Raw genomic sequence first — 13642 nt, forward strand, 5'->3', positions numbered from 1 at the left:
TCTCTCATACATATTGACATCCTTGTGGTGGAAGTTTGATATTACAACTTATACAACTTGTTCTATATGTGATTAATCTCTTTCAAGTATGATGTCAGGTTTCTTGAGATTAATTGAATATCGAAAGGGAGTCATGAAGGAGATTATTAAATTAATGTGAAATTAGTACTAGGTGGAATGAACTGTTTATAAAAATCTTAATCTGCTGGCCTAACTAGTTAAATCCGCTAGTCAACTAAGATAGGTTTGTTAGTCAATAAATCTAAAATTCAAATACCAATTTCAGTTTCCAAAAACTATCCTAGCCTGCAAGGCTGTGGTTCGTTACATGTTATCACTGTGTCAAGTGAGTATAACAGTAAACACATACCATTTAGATGTTCAACATATATATGTACCATGTATGTATGTGAGATGTGTGACACAATAAGCATAACTTGAACTCAATAAATGTAACTTGAACACAAGATATTTTTGGCCGAAAAAATCCACCACTGGGTTAAAAAACCGGGGACTCTCCACTAAGTCCAATCCACTAGTGTAAACAAAGGTTCATACAAAGATCACACAAGCTCAATTTCTAGATCCCTATCTAAGGAGTAGTTTTACCTTTGTGCAACCTTACCTTACACGAGATGAGCTCATTCGGTCTTCATAAAGTGGCAACTCCTCCTGACCTTGTGGCACCGAGATTAACACGATCAATGATGAGATATGATTTTATGATATGCACAACATATTTGGATTCAACTGACCAATTAGGTTCTTCAATCAAACTGTTGAAGGAAGAATCTAACTTAAATCCAAAAGCTTAGTCTAAAAATGAATTTAAAGCTTAAAATCAAACTAAGACATAAATGCAAAACCTTAAAACAATGCAACCCTAACAAACAATATTTGAGTGTTTAATGCATGAGGAAGATTTGGCAGTTAGGGTTCATAAATGGAGAAGATGCAAGCTTCAAGCCTTTAAAGCAACTCTCACTCTAAAACTGAGTTCTAAACCCCCCGGAACAAATTTGAAACCCTAGGGAACAAATATACCCAATGAGATCAGAATTTTCGTCAGCTAACTTGTCCCAATGACAGTCATATATTTTAACGCATTAACCCGGCAATCTCTGCCACTCTAAGCTTGTTGGCTGCAAAAGAGATCTAGCCAAATCAATAGCCATAAATTGACCACCATTAGAAAGGTGTCAGAAAGCCCATGTGAGCTGTCTTAATTTGTGTGCCTAGATAACTGATTGGAGCATATTTAGGCGACTTACTTAGCTTGTTTTCGTGCATCTATGTTGTTAATTCATAATTGTTTTAGTAGTTTAAGCCATTTTCGTGTGTTTTTAGGTTCATATGGCTAAAGAAGCAAAAAGATGCATTTTGGAGCATTTTGGAGCAAAATTGGGCTTGGAATGGATAGCATATGCTTGGAGCCAAAGTGTTGGACGAATTTGAAAGCCTTGTATGCACTTTGGACATAAAACAAAGGGCCTAGCCCAATCAAACAATCCTTTGAGCCATGCAAAACCTCTAGCCCAATCAACAACCCTTAGCCACATGCATTCACATGCATCACAACCCCAAAACCATCAAGAAACACCATTCACACACACATGCACTTAATCCTTCATCATTACACCACCTTCTCCATCTTTATTCCACATGCATTCATCATAATTCACCCTAGCTACCACCATTCACACACACATGCACTTACTCTTTCATCATTGCACCACCATTCACACACACATGCACTTACTCTTTCATCATTGCACCACCAATTCAACACATGCATTTCCACCTTCCTACTTCATCATTTCATCCACATGTACTCTCAATCATAACAACCACATTCACTCTTAAACAATCACCCACATATTCTCCCATTCCCCCTATAAAAACCCATGCATTCATACACAAAAATCACATCTCATTTTCATACACAACACATCACAAACACATCCAATCTTCCCTCATTGCCGTGAGCTACCATTCCCTTATAATCCAAACACCACTCCTCGTCCATTTCCATAATTCCCCAATCCATTCAACACACCAACAACATCCCTTAGACCTTGTGCTACGACGAAGAGGAAGATAAGAGGGCCTAAACGTTCATACAATTCAAGTTTGAGTTGTTGGAATGTTTAGGTGTTTCTTTGATTCTCTTTGTTTTGTACCATGAGGAACTTCCTCTCGGCTTCATTCCATTAGATACACTCTCCCATTTCTTAAAGGATTTCGACATCAGTTTTGCTTCAAGGGTTCTTTCTTCTTAATCCTATGTTCACTCATGTTATATATTTTTATGTCAAACCTTTTGTAAACATGAAGTGTAACTAATCTCTCTCTAGGGATTCGATGTAGCCTTGCAAGATTGTCATGTAGTTAATTCGGAATTCTCATTTAATCTATCTATTTCTTGTTTCATTCTCCGATTTAATTGTGACTTAGTGTGTTGATTTTAATGCTTGATCATCATTTGAATTAACCACAGGTTGTTTAGCCAAGATTAAAGCACACATCATGCATAATCTTGGTAGATATGTGAATGAATGAAGGGAATGTTTTGCAAACATCCTGCCGAGTGTTCCCTTTGGTTTTGCAAAAGTTTCTTGTGCACTACATAGTCTTGATTAGGAACCAAAGTTGCACATCACAATTAGGCTCATGATTAGAGACATTTGATCAAATCCACACATCATATGGCTGATCATATCTAAGTGAAACAAACCCAAGAAATAAGTAGAGGGATGAGTATAATCTGACTTAACAAGCATGGACTTAACTTAGCAATGGTGAAATCGAATCTCTAGCTTCATCTCCATTTGTGCTATCTTTTTTTATTAGCTGTTGATTCATTCATTTTGTGTTTACTTCATTTCCTTATGCTTTAATTTACAATCTGTCATTTAGTTTAATCAAAACCTAAATCCCCCTTTACCTTATTGTTCAATTTAGTTAGAAATCAATTTAGTTTATGCTTTAAAGCATTTTGAGTCTTTGGTTTGTCTTAGTGTTTTAAAGTTTAGTTTTGCATTCTTTGAGTCTAGTATAGTGTTTTAGATTGTGTTTTTAGCGTTTTTGAGTCAAATCCAAGTGATTAACAATCCCTCCTAATCTCCGGTCCAGAACGATCCCTACTTACATACTTACTACAATTGTCAAAAAGAGGGTTTAATTTGTGTGCGTATAATTCTCGCATCAAATTTTGGCGCCGTTGCCGGGGATTAGAAAATTTGCTAATCCCTTGGATTGTTTTATTTTCGTTTGATCTTTTTATTTTATTCCAGATTCTTAATCTTGTTTTGTTTCTTGTTTTAGGTACTAGTTTATGACTCGGAGTTTTCATCCGATTCGTGAACATATCCTGGAGTGATTGGGTTCTTCGTCCGGCTGCAAGACGTAAAAGAAAGCGCTACTTGGGAGGCAACCCAATGCACTGAATAAAGCAAAGCATGTTCATAATAAAAAAAAAATAAAAAATAAAAAAATATATATAGAATAAAAATAAACATGGCAAAAAGATAGGAGCATTCACAAAGGATGTTTACGTGAAGCCCCACTACGAGGCGTCGGAGCGGAAGGCATAGAAGCGGGAGGCATAGAAGCGGGAGGCATCGGAGCGGAAGCCATCGGAGCAGAAGGCATCGGAGCTAGAGCATTCCAGGCCTCAATACTTGGCCAAGGGCTGGATGACCCAGGAAAAAGGTGCCTCTGGAGATAAGCCGCAAGCCTTTGACGGTCACTGTGAATTCGACCCTCAGATTCTTGCAGCTCATCAAGCTTCCTCTTCATGCCCGACGAATAGTTATTTGCAAGCACATGCAAACTTCTATTCTCGTACTTAAGCTGCTGGATCTCTTGTTTAAGACTTTCCACCTCTGCCATCAATGATTCCACCTGACGGGAGCGGGCAATCAGGCGTTGGCCCATGTTGGACACAGAACTCGCACACTGAACACTAAGTGCGAGGGACTCTTGAACGGCCAACTCATCGGACCGTCCTGACAGCAGCCTACTATCTTTTGGAGTGAGGAGGTTCCTAGCTACTATTGTAGCTGTTGTGGCGTCCTGCATCACAGAGTCTTCACCTGTAAGAAGACCGTTAGAAGATAAGAAAGAAGGGCGCCATACGTTACCTTGACGCGGCGCGCCCGTATCACTGCTAAGGCTCAATTCCAAGCTAAGGTTCGATGGGTTTGCCATTTTTCAAAAGTGTTCAAAGAGAAATGATGGAGTTAAATTTCAAAGGGCCGGAGTCGATTTTCAAGAATGGGAAATCTTCAGTGTGTGTTTGTTGGCGGTGATCGATACCTCTATAAAAAGCCAAGGCGACGCGTCCACCGATTCAAAAAACCGGAATTTCCGGCGTAATTTTGGCGACGTTTTCTCGGCTTTTCAGAAGACGTGTTCAACTTTGTCAAAAGATTTCTTCTTTTCAGAAAACACGTGGAGGCCATCATCACAACTACACATCTTTAGCCGACAGGCGCAAAGTCCGGCGACGCTTTCTCTGCTTTTCAGAAGACGCGTGCAGCTTTTTCAAAAGGAGCCGCATCTGCACTACCACGTGTCTTTCAGAAAGCGAAGGGGCGTCGTTCAGAAATCGAAGGGGCGCCTGCTCAGAAATCGAAGAGGCGCCAATATTTCAAAAAGCCGGATTTGCGGGATCAAAATGTCTGTCGACAAAGGTAAAAGAATGGTACCACCACTTGTTATTATCTCTATATATGTCGACCTTCATCTTTTATGGCAAGGAAAACCTGAAGAAAATGCCCAACTCTCCCTCACCTCTGAGGGCGCACTCCCAGCAAAGCCTTTCGAAATACTCAATTCTTTCTTCTTCCCCAAAGATGATACCAGATGCCTGGAGTACAGATGACCCAGGAGGAAACGGCGGATTGAAGTGTGCTGATTCATTCACCGCTTCTTCAAAAGCAAAGGTATCTCATATCATCAAGGTCAAAAGCAAAAGTATCTCATATCATGCTCTTTCCCTGTCTTTTTCTTTGTCCTTGTTCTTACTTGCATGGCAAAGTGAAAGAAGCAATCAGCCGGCACTTGGAGTCAGCCTTCTGTTTTGGAGCCAACTGCCTGGAATCTATTCCTGATTGCTTACCTAGCATTGCTCTCGAGTAGTCATCTTCAACGGTTGATACACTTCCAGAGGAGGGACCACTCCTACAAAGATTGAACAAAGAAACAGATAAAAGGGGTAAGCTCAGACCTTCGGGGAAGACCAAAAGAATCCTGCTGCCCAGTTCAAGATTATGTAGCACAAAGGAAAATCAACGATGGGCGGAAACCAGTTCAAGAGAAAGCCTGTGGAATCACCAAGATCAATGCCTCAATGCAATCACCAAGGAGAAGAGGGAATTTACACTCCATAACCAGATTTGCGTCCCTAAACTCTTCTCTTTGTTAATTACATTTTGCCATGTTTAGTATGTTTAAGTGCTTTTTGTGTGTTTACTTATGTTTTGTGTGAATCTATGCTTAAAACATTGAGGACAATGTTTGATTTAAGTGTGGGGGGGGGTAACTAATGTTGTTAATGCAAATTCGTGGGATTTTATCACCCATAACTTCAAATGTTGTTCCTCGCTGTTTTAAGGTGTTTTTAAATTGTTTTAGAGTGTTTTAGTGTGTTTTGTTTTATAACTCCGAAAATCACATAAAAATTTGAAAAAAATGTTTTGAAAAGCCTAAAAAGAGTGTTTTGAGTCGTTTTTGTGTGTTTGTGTCTTAGGGTACCTTCCAACACAATGATAAGGATTTGGTTTGTAATTGCATGACGGTTAAAAAGAGTTATAAACATGGATGAAAGTTTGATTTACTCTTGGTATATGCTTGGTTATGGTTATAATGTATGACTTCACATGCAATCATAAAAGAAAAATTCGTTTTTGTAACATGCTTGAAGGAAGGAACTCAAACAAACGCTACAACGTTGTGAGACTTGAGCCTAAACATTCTTTGGAGAGTTATTTTCTGTGATTCTTTGTTTTCTAAAGTTGTTGCATGATCTCATTATTCCTTGCTTGGTTGCTACTTAGAATGCAATTGTATCATGCTAGAACTAAATGCTAGAACTTATATCCATTTCATTCAAAGCATTGAATTGCATAACATATATCAAGATAAAGTTGTGTAGTTGCCACCATAGCCAAATAGCCTTACTTCCCATATTTCATATTTGTTGTAAGTTTTAACCCCTTTGAGCCTTGTTTAGCCTATGTTCTTTGTTAACCCATGTTATCCTTACCTAGCCTAGAATAGGACCATCCATGCCTTTGTTCTTAAAGCATAGTAAGCATGACGGAAAATGAATTCCTTTTTGATTAATATGTTGCAGAAAATAAGTGTGGGGGAAGGATTATTGATGAGAGTTGTTGTGCCATAGGCACGGCTAAAAAAAAAAAAAAAAAAAAGAAGAAAAAAAAAAATTTGAAAAAAGGAAAAAGAAAAATAAGAGTTGTTTGAATTTCCCCTATTAGTCTAAAAGTTGTTTTCCGCGCTCTAAAGGGAATTCTAAGTGCCTAATTCAATACTTTGCTCACTATTGCTTTAAGAATGTTTGTTTATCCTTCACCTTTCATTGTTAACCAGTACCCTAGCCCCGTTACACCCCTTTGACTTCTATCTTGATCGTTATGTGTTCAATAATGTGGAGTTTGGATTTGATATGAGCTTATGGAATCACTGGTTCTCATTCTAAGTAGTAGCATTCCATTCATGAGATCATATTCATGTCATTATCGTAAATCCAGAAAATGCTTTCTTTGTTATAACATATGTGAGATACTAGTCTTTCATGTTTACATCAATCTCTCACATATAACTAGTGTAGGGTGTGTAGTCAGAAAATCTGTGTGAAAATAGAGTGCATTCTAGTAAGGAATTGAGTAAATTCTCTAAAGCATGTTACTACATTTGAAATGTGTTTTAATTGCTTAATTGTGAACTAGTATGTGGTGACTATGATTAAGAATGTACTTAAGTGTAAAGATGGCTAAAATCTGTGAGAATAATGATTTTTAACTTGTCATGTGCATTGGAAATCCCTAAGACGGTTGTTGGAAGGTTTAGGTTGTGTTTTACTTGTTTAGTGTCGTTTTGTTTATTTGTTATTATTTTGTTTTGCTCGAGGACTAGCAAAAGCTAAGTGTGGGGGAATTTGATAGGAGCATATTTAGGCGACTTACTTAGCTTGTTTTCGTGCATCTATGTTGTTAATTCATAATTGTTTTAGTAGTTTAAGCCATTTTCGTGTGTTTTTAGGTTCATATGGCTAAGGAAGCAAAAAGATGCATTTTGGAGCATTTTGGAGCAAAATTGGGCTTGGAATGGATAGCATATGCTTGGAGCCAAAGTGTTGGACGAATTTGAAAGCCTTGTATGCACTTTGGACATAAAACAAAGGGCCTAGCCCAATCAAACAATCCTTTGAGCCATGCAAAACCTCGAGCCCAATCAACAACCCTTAGCCACATGCATTCACATGCATCACAACCCCAAAACCATCAAGAAACACCATTCACACACACATGCACTTAATCCTTCATCATTACACCACCTTCTCCATCTTTATTCCACATGCATTCATCATAATTCACCCTAGCTACCACCATTCACACACACATGCACTTACTCTTTCATCATTGCACCACCATTCACACACACATGCACTTACTCTTTCATCATTGCACCACCAATTCAACACATGCATTTCCACCTTCCTACTTCATCATTTCATCCACATGTACTCTCAATCATAACAACCACATTCACTCTTAAACAATCACCCACATATTCTCCCATTCCCCCTATAAAAACCCATGCATTCATACACAAAAATCACATCTCATTTTCATACACAACACATCACAAACACATCCAATCTTCCCTCATTGCCGTGAGCTACCATTCCCTTATAATCCAAACACCACTCCTCGTCCATTTCCATAATTCCCCAATCCATTCAACACACCAACAACATCCCTTAGACCTTGTGCTACGACGAAGAGGAAGATAAGAGGGCCTAAACGTTCATACAATTCAAGTTTGAGTTGTTGGAATGTTTAGGTGTTTCTTTGATTCTCTTTGTTTTGTACCATGAGGAACTTCCTCTCGGCTTCATTCCATTAGATACACTCTCCCATTTCTTAAAGGATTTCGACATCAGTTTTGCTTCAAGGGTTCTTTCTTCTTAATCCTATGTTCACTCATGTTATATATTTTTATGTCAAACCTTTTGTAAACATGAAGTGTAACTAATCTCTCTCTAGGGATTCGATGTAGCCTTGCAAGATTGCCATGTAGTTAATTCGGAATTCTCATTTAATCTATCTATTTCTTGTTTCATTCTCCGATTTAATTGTGACTTAGTGTGTTGATTTTAATGCTTCATCATCATTTGAATTAACCACAGGTTGTTTAGCCAAGATTAAAGCACACATCATGCATAATCTTGGTAGATATGTGAATGAATGAAGGGAATGTTTTGCAAACATCCTACCGAGTGTTCCCTTTGGTTTTGCGGAAGTTTCTTGTGCACTACATAGTCTTGATTAGGAACCAAAGTTGCACATCACAATTAGGCTCATGATTAGAGACATTTGATCAAATCCACACATCATATGGCTGATCATATCTAAGTGAAACAAACCCAAGAAATAAGTAGAGGGATGAGTATAATCTGACTTAACAAGCATGGACTTAACTTAGCAATGGTGAAATCGAATCTCTAGCTTCATCTCCATTTGTGCTATCTTTTTTTATTAGCTGTTGATTCATTCATTTTGTGTTTACTTCATTTCCTTATGCTTTAATTTACAATCTGTCATTTAGTTTAATCAAAACCTAAATCCCCCTTTACCTTATTGTTCAATTTAGTTAGAAATCAATTTAGTTTATGCTTTAAAGCATTTTGAGTCTTTGGTTTGTCTTAGTGTTTTAAAGTTTAGTTTTGCATTCTTTGAGTCTAGTATAGTGTTTTAGATTGTGTTTTTAGCGTTTTTGAGTCAAATCCAAGTGATTAACAATCCCTCCTAATCCCCGGTCCAGAACGATCCCTACTTACATACTTACTACAATTGTCAAAAAGAGGGTTTAATTTGTGTGCGTATAATTCTCGCATCAATAACTCAAAGTCAGCGCTCTAAACTGGCTAGACAATCAAACTAGTCATAATGCAACACAAATAAAGATATGAAATGCACATGCATGAACAAACCTTTGAGTTGAAATGTGCCACTTCTCGAACATTTACTCCAGCAGCAACATCCCATAATCTGAGCATATTCTAAAGCTAGATTGAGTATGTGTGATGGTTCAATAATAGTATTTGACAAGGAAAGCCAAACACTTAAAGCTAGACTTTGCATAATGCCATTTGTTCGCAAGACTCGAAGCTTGAATCATGTTGTCATAATTTTGTCACTTACAGCTAACTAATCCATGTGACATTTGTATTGTTTCAGGCTGTAATTGATCAATGTCTTGTCAACTCAGCAAGCTGTAGCGGCTTAGTTGATGTTGGGACAATGATTTTAAGTTAATTTGATCAACATTGCATCTTAATTAGAATACAAGGGATAATCTTATTGCCCATAGATGTGGATTGTTTCTTTTGTTTTAATTAAGATGACATAGTATGAATTTTATTTCATAGGAGTTTGTGGAAGCTTCATCTTGCCCGTAGGTGTTGAAGTTTTTTTCATGAAGTTAACTCTTGTGACATATAATCCAGCACTAGAATAATTTGCTTGCTTGTACGTGTAAATTAACCTAGTTTCATGAAGTTTTATTGGTGATTAAGTTTCATGTCTTCAGTTACAAATATTTCCACTATGAGCCCCATTATAGGTTGTGGTTTAAGGCATGAAATTAGTTGCATCATGATGTATTTTTGTCTCTTCATGAGACTTGTTGATGCAAAGTATTGGGCCCATGAAGGTTAATCAAGAATTGCTAAGGTACGCATTGTTTAAGTATTATGCTGTAAATCTTTTCAATTTGAACTATGATATCAGTTTAGAGGATCAAATTTGACTACTACAGCTTCCTTTGAACATCAAAATTGAAATGATATGAAATTGAATTTGTTATGGATGCATAGATTCATGATAGATGCACATAACTATTTCTGGCAGATTGTATGTCTTGACTAAAATTGGATGAATGACAAGTCTAATGGTCACCAAATGACCTGAATTTTTTATATGTTCTACATATGCATGTCTACTAAGTTTCTGAAAATTTTCGTAATTTTTTGCCATGTATTGTTATTATGGTGAATTTACTAGTAACCCATGCTCGTATTGACAGTTTTGCTGACAGATTGTGTTGGTCTTTTGAGAAGTCACTTTAGACTACTATTTTGATCTAAAACGACTTTATATTTTTAGTTTATGAAGATTAGTATGTCTAGTTTGATCTATATAAATTTGGTAGTGACTAAGCTTATGAATTAATTATAGTAAATTCTAAAGTAAGTGTAACTTATTGCTGAAATTCTGTTTGACAACTTTGTGTTTGTTTTGGTATCTATTCTATTATGTCTAAAATATGAAGTAATTTTATTTTGGTATATCTTTGAAAGAATGAATTAACGAGTGTTTGCTCAAGTGGGAAAATTAGTGAAAGAAAATTGGGCTTCACTCATTAACTTATTTGTAATAAATGTATAAACTCTAAAAGCATAGTGGGAGTTGTTCTAAAGTTTTGAGCATTAAGTGGACTTGCATAAATTTATTAAAGTGTTATTCTATCTTCCATGAACATTTGGTTGCATGAATGAGTACTTGGTGTATGTGTATATTTTTCATGTTACTTGCAATCATTTGGATGCCTTGATTGATTATTTGTTAATCTTTATAAAGAATTTTGAGGCTCATGGGGACTTAGCATAAATATAATTATTAATACAAACAAGATGGTTGTTGGATGCCTGATTTTGCATAAACAACGGTGAATGTCTTAGATTTTACTTTTCATTGAGATTATGTTATTTAATGTGTTAAAGAAAGGTTAAAGAAAGATAATTTTGTAGTGAAATGCATTAATCGCCTCAGTAAGGGTGTTCCCACAAGCATATTTTAAAAGTATGATTTAAGTATTAATTTGCAAATTAAGTAACGATGTTGCAGATCAGTGGGACCTTGAGTTTCATTTTAGCCTTACATTTGCAGATGACCTATAAGGTATGTATGATTTTTGAATCCATGTATTCAATCTAATCTTCGGTTGGATTCATTGAGTCACATTTTTATATGTTGGTCAATTATCAAATGACTATATATCTAATATCAAGTTAATCAAAAGGAATTGTTATTAGCACTCCAAATTTCTCATTCTACACTCCAAACTTTCTATATTTAGAAAGAAAAATACACTTGTAAGGACTGTAGAATGAGATTTTTGGAGTGCAAATAACACTTCCCTAATCAAATTGTATTTTAAATCATAATGGAAGGGTTAATCGTCTTGCTTGTAGGTGTGGACTGATTCTTTTGGTTCGGCTTAAAATTGCATGACATGATTTATATGTTGTATTAGTTGTGAGGGTTTTTTCGTCTTGCTCATATGTGTTGGATTTTTTCTCACACAAGTAACTAATATGGTATATGAACCAGTATCAAAAACATGTTAATTCATCTTGCTCGTAGGTGTGGAATATTTATGTTTTATGAAGTTTTGTTTGCAACTGCAATAAAAGTTTACATTAAGGATGACCTGAGATGATAAAAGTTGAGACACATTCAAGTAATTAAAGTTTATCTACGTAATCATAATTTGACGGTGTTTCATGTGATGAGGATTTTACGCTACAAGAAAAGTGATTATTAGGGGGCGGAAAAAAATAATTGCCCCAATTAATTGACATTTGAGGCGGATTTAGTGAAAATGCAGATATGCATTAGGGGCGGATTACATGCAAACTAGGGGCGAATTAAATTGCCTGCATTAATTTAGGGACATTAGGGGCGAAAATATTGGCCACAACTATTTATTTTTGTGTTTTTATTGAAAAAAAAAAAACTTTATTTTCTGTTGTAATTCAAAATTTTATATTATTAAATGTAGAGTTAGCACGTAATCCAGCTTCTAACTTTTAAAAACCCTAAATCGCCGTTTACATTCCCATTTCTTCACTTTCTCAACCACGTTCCTTCACTTTCTCCACCACTTTCTTTCTTCTCACCAGCTTTCCTTTCGTTCTTCCTTCTTTCTTCCGTAATTCTTTTTTTCCTGGTCTAAGCTACTTGATTGAATCGAAGACTAGGAGATGATTCAGGGTTTCTAAAAATTTGAGATTTTATTTTCTGAGTTCCCTGTTTCTTTCCTCGTGTTCATGAAGGTAACAATTCCCCCTATTTTCCTTTATTTATTTGTTATTATTTTATAAAACTTATATTTGTATATATTTTGTTTGTTACCAATGAAAACGATCAAACCCAGGTCTCTCAGTTTGGGCTTGGACATTTCCATCTTCGTTTTTGTTTGTAGGTTTTGATTGGTATTTCATTTGGGAAGGGTGACTGAGAGTGGTTGCTCATTTCATATTGGTGAGTAATTATTTACATATTGTTATTTAATATTGCATCTTTTAGTTGGGTTTAGTGTGTATAAATTTATTGAAAATTTTGTAACTTTTTGTGCTTTGACTCTGCAGGGATGATGAAAGACAGACATGTAATCTACATCAGTTGTGTGTTCGGATTAGAGAATGGGTCTTCATTAGATTTAGTTTTAAATTTTGTTCAAAGCCTTATGTACACTACTGGATTTGTAGTTCAAATATCAATCTATCATGTTCATGTATGTTTTGTATCTAATGAAATGAAATCTGAATTTTTTTTCCCCATATTTGCTGGTAATAGCTTCTTCTGGTTTTTGTTTATCAAGTTCTTGTAGGTTATTAATTGTGGAAAGAAAACCTTTTCCGGTTGAAACGAATTTCTCAAAATGCAATAATGGCTAATAAATAGTAATCTTATATTATAATTATAAAATACTAAGTAGGGGTGGAGCATTCTGCCTTTAATGTGCTAATTTCCAGCGTGTCATGCAAAACATGAGGTGCGGATGTAAAAACAATAGGGACGGATTTAAGAAAATATTTGCCTCTACTTCTTTTAGCAACGTCTTTTTTAGGGGCGAATCATTTATTTGCCTTTTTTTGTTTTTAGAGGCAGAAATTGATAATAAATGCCCCTAACAATAGCAAATAGAGGCAAATAAAATTGCCTCTAATAATTCATTCTCTTGTAGTGTTAGCATGTATGATTATGAAGGTTCTAGGTTGTGTCAACCTTACAACCATATTAGTTCCATGTTGAAAGACTTATTTGACAAAAACTTGTATCAAAGATAGGATATTATCACAACTACATGGCCATTAAAGCGATATCAAGTATAAACATAAATATTATATTTGTAGACTAGTGGGAGAATGTTGGATTTATTCCAATATCAACCTTAAATGGTCTACGAGATACATTAGGAATGTAATATTGGATATTAATGTAGATATTGTGATTTGATCTCCTAAGACATCAATCTTATATTAGGTTAATACAAGTAAGATTGATGGAGTCTTTGATTAATTATATGTGATTATGATACCTAACTGATA

General features: G+C 35.8%; 1 long non-coding RNA gene across 1 annotated transcript; it reads left to right on the forward strand.

The window, feature by feature from the left end:
- The first annotated feature begins 9882 nt into the window (after positions 1 to 9882).
- LOC148692204 (uncharacterized) lies at positions 9883 to 12871 on the forward strand. Its single transcript, XR_015954483.1, has 2 exons — positions 9883 to 12572; positions 12680 to 12871. It is a non-coding gene; the product is annotated as an uncharacterized LOC148692204 (long non-coding RNA).
- Positions 12872 to 13642: the final 771 nt, after the last annotated feature.

This window comes from Pyrus communis, chromosome 12 (assembly GCF_041283825.1).
Source record: "Pyrus communis isolate YQ-2024b chromosome 12, ASM4128382v1, whole genome shotgun sequence".
NCBI lineage: Eukaryota > Viridiplantae > Streptophyta > Magnoliopsida > Rosales > Rosaceae > Pyrus > Pyrus communis.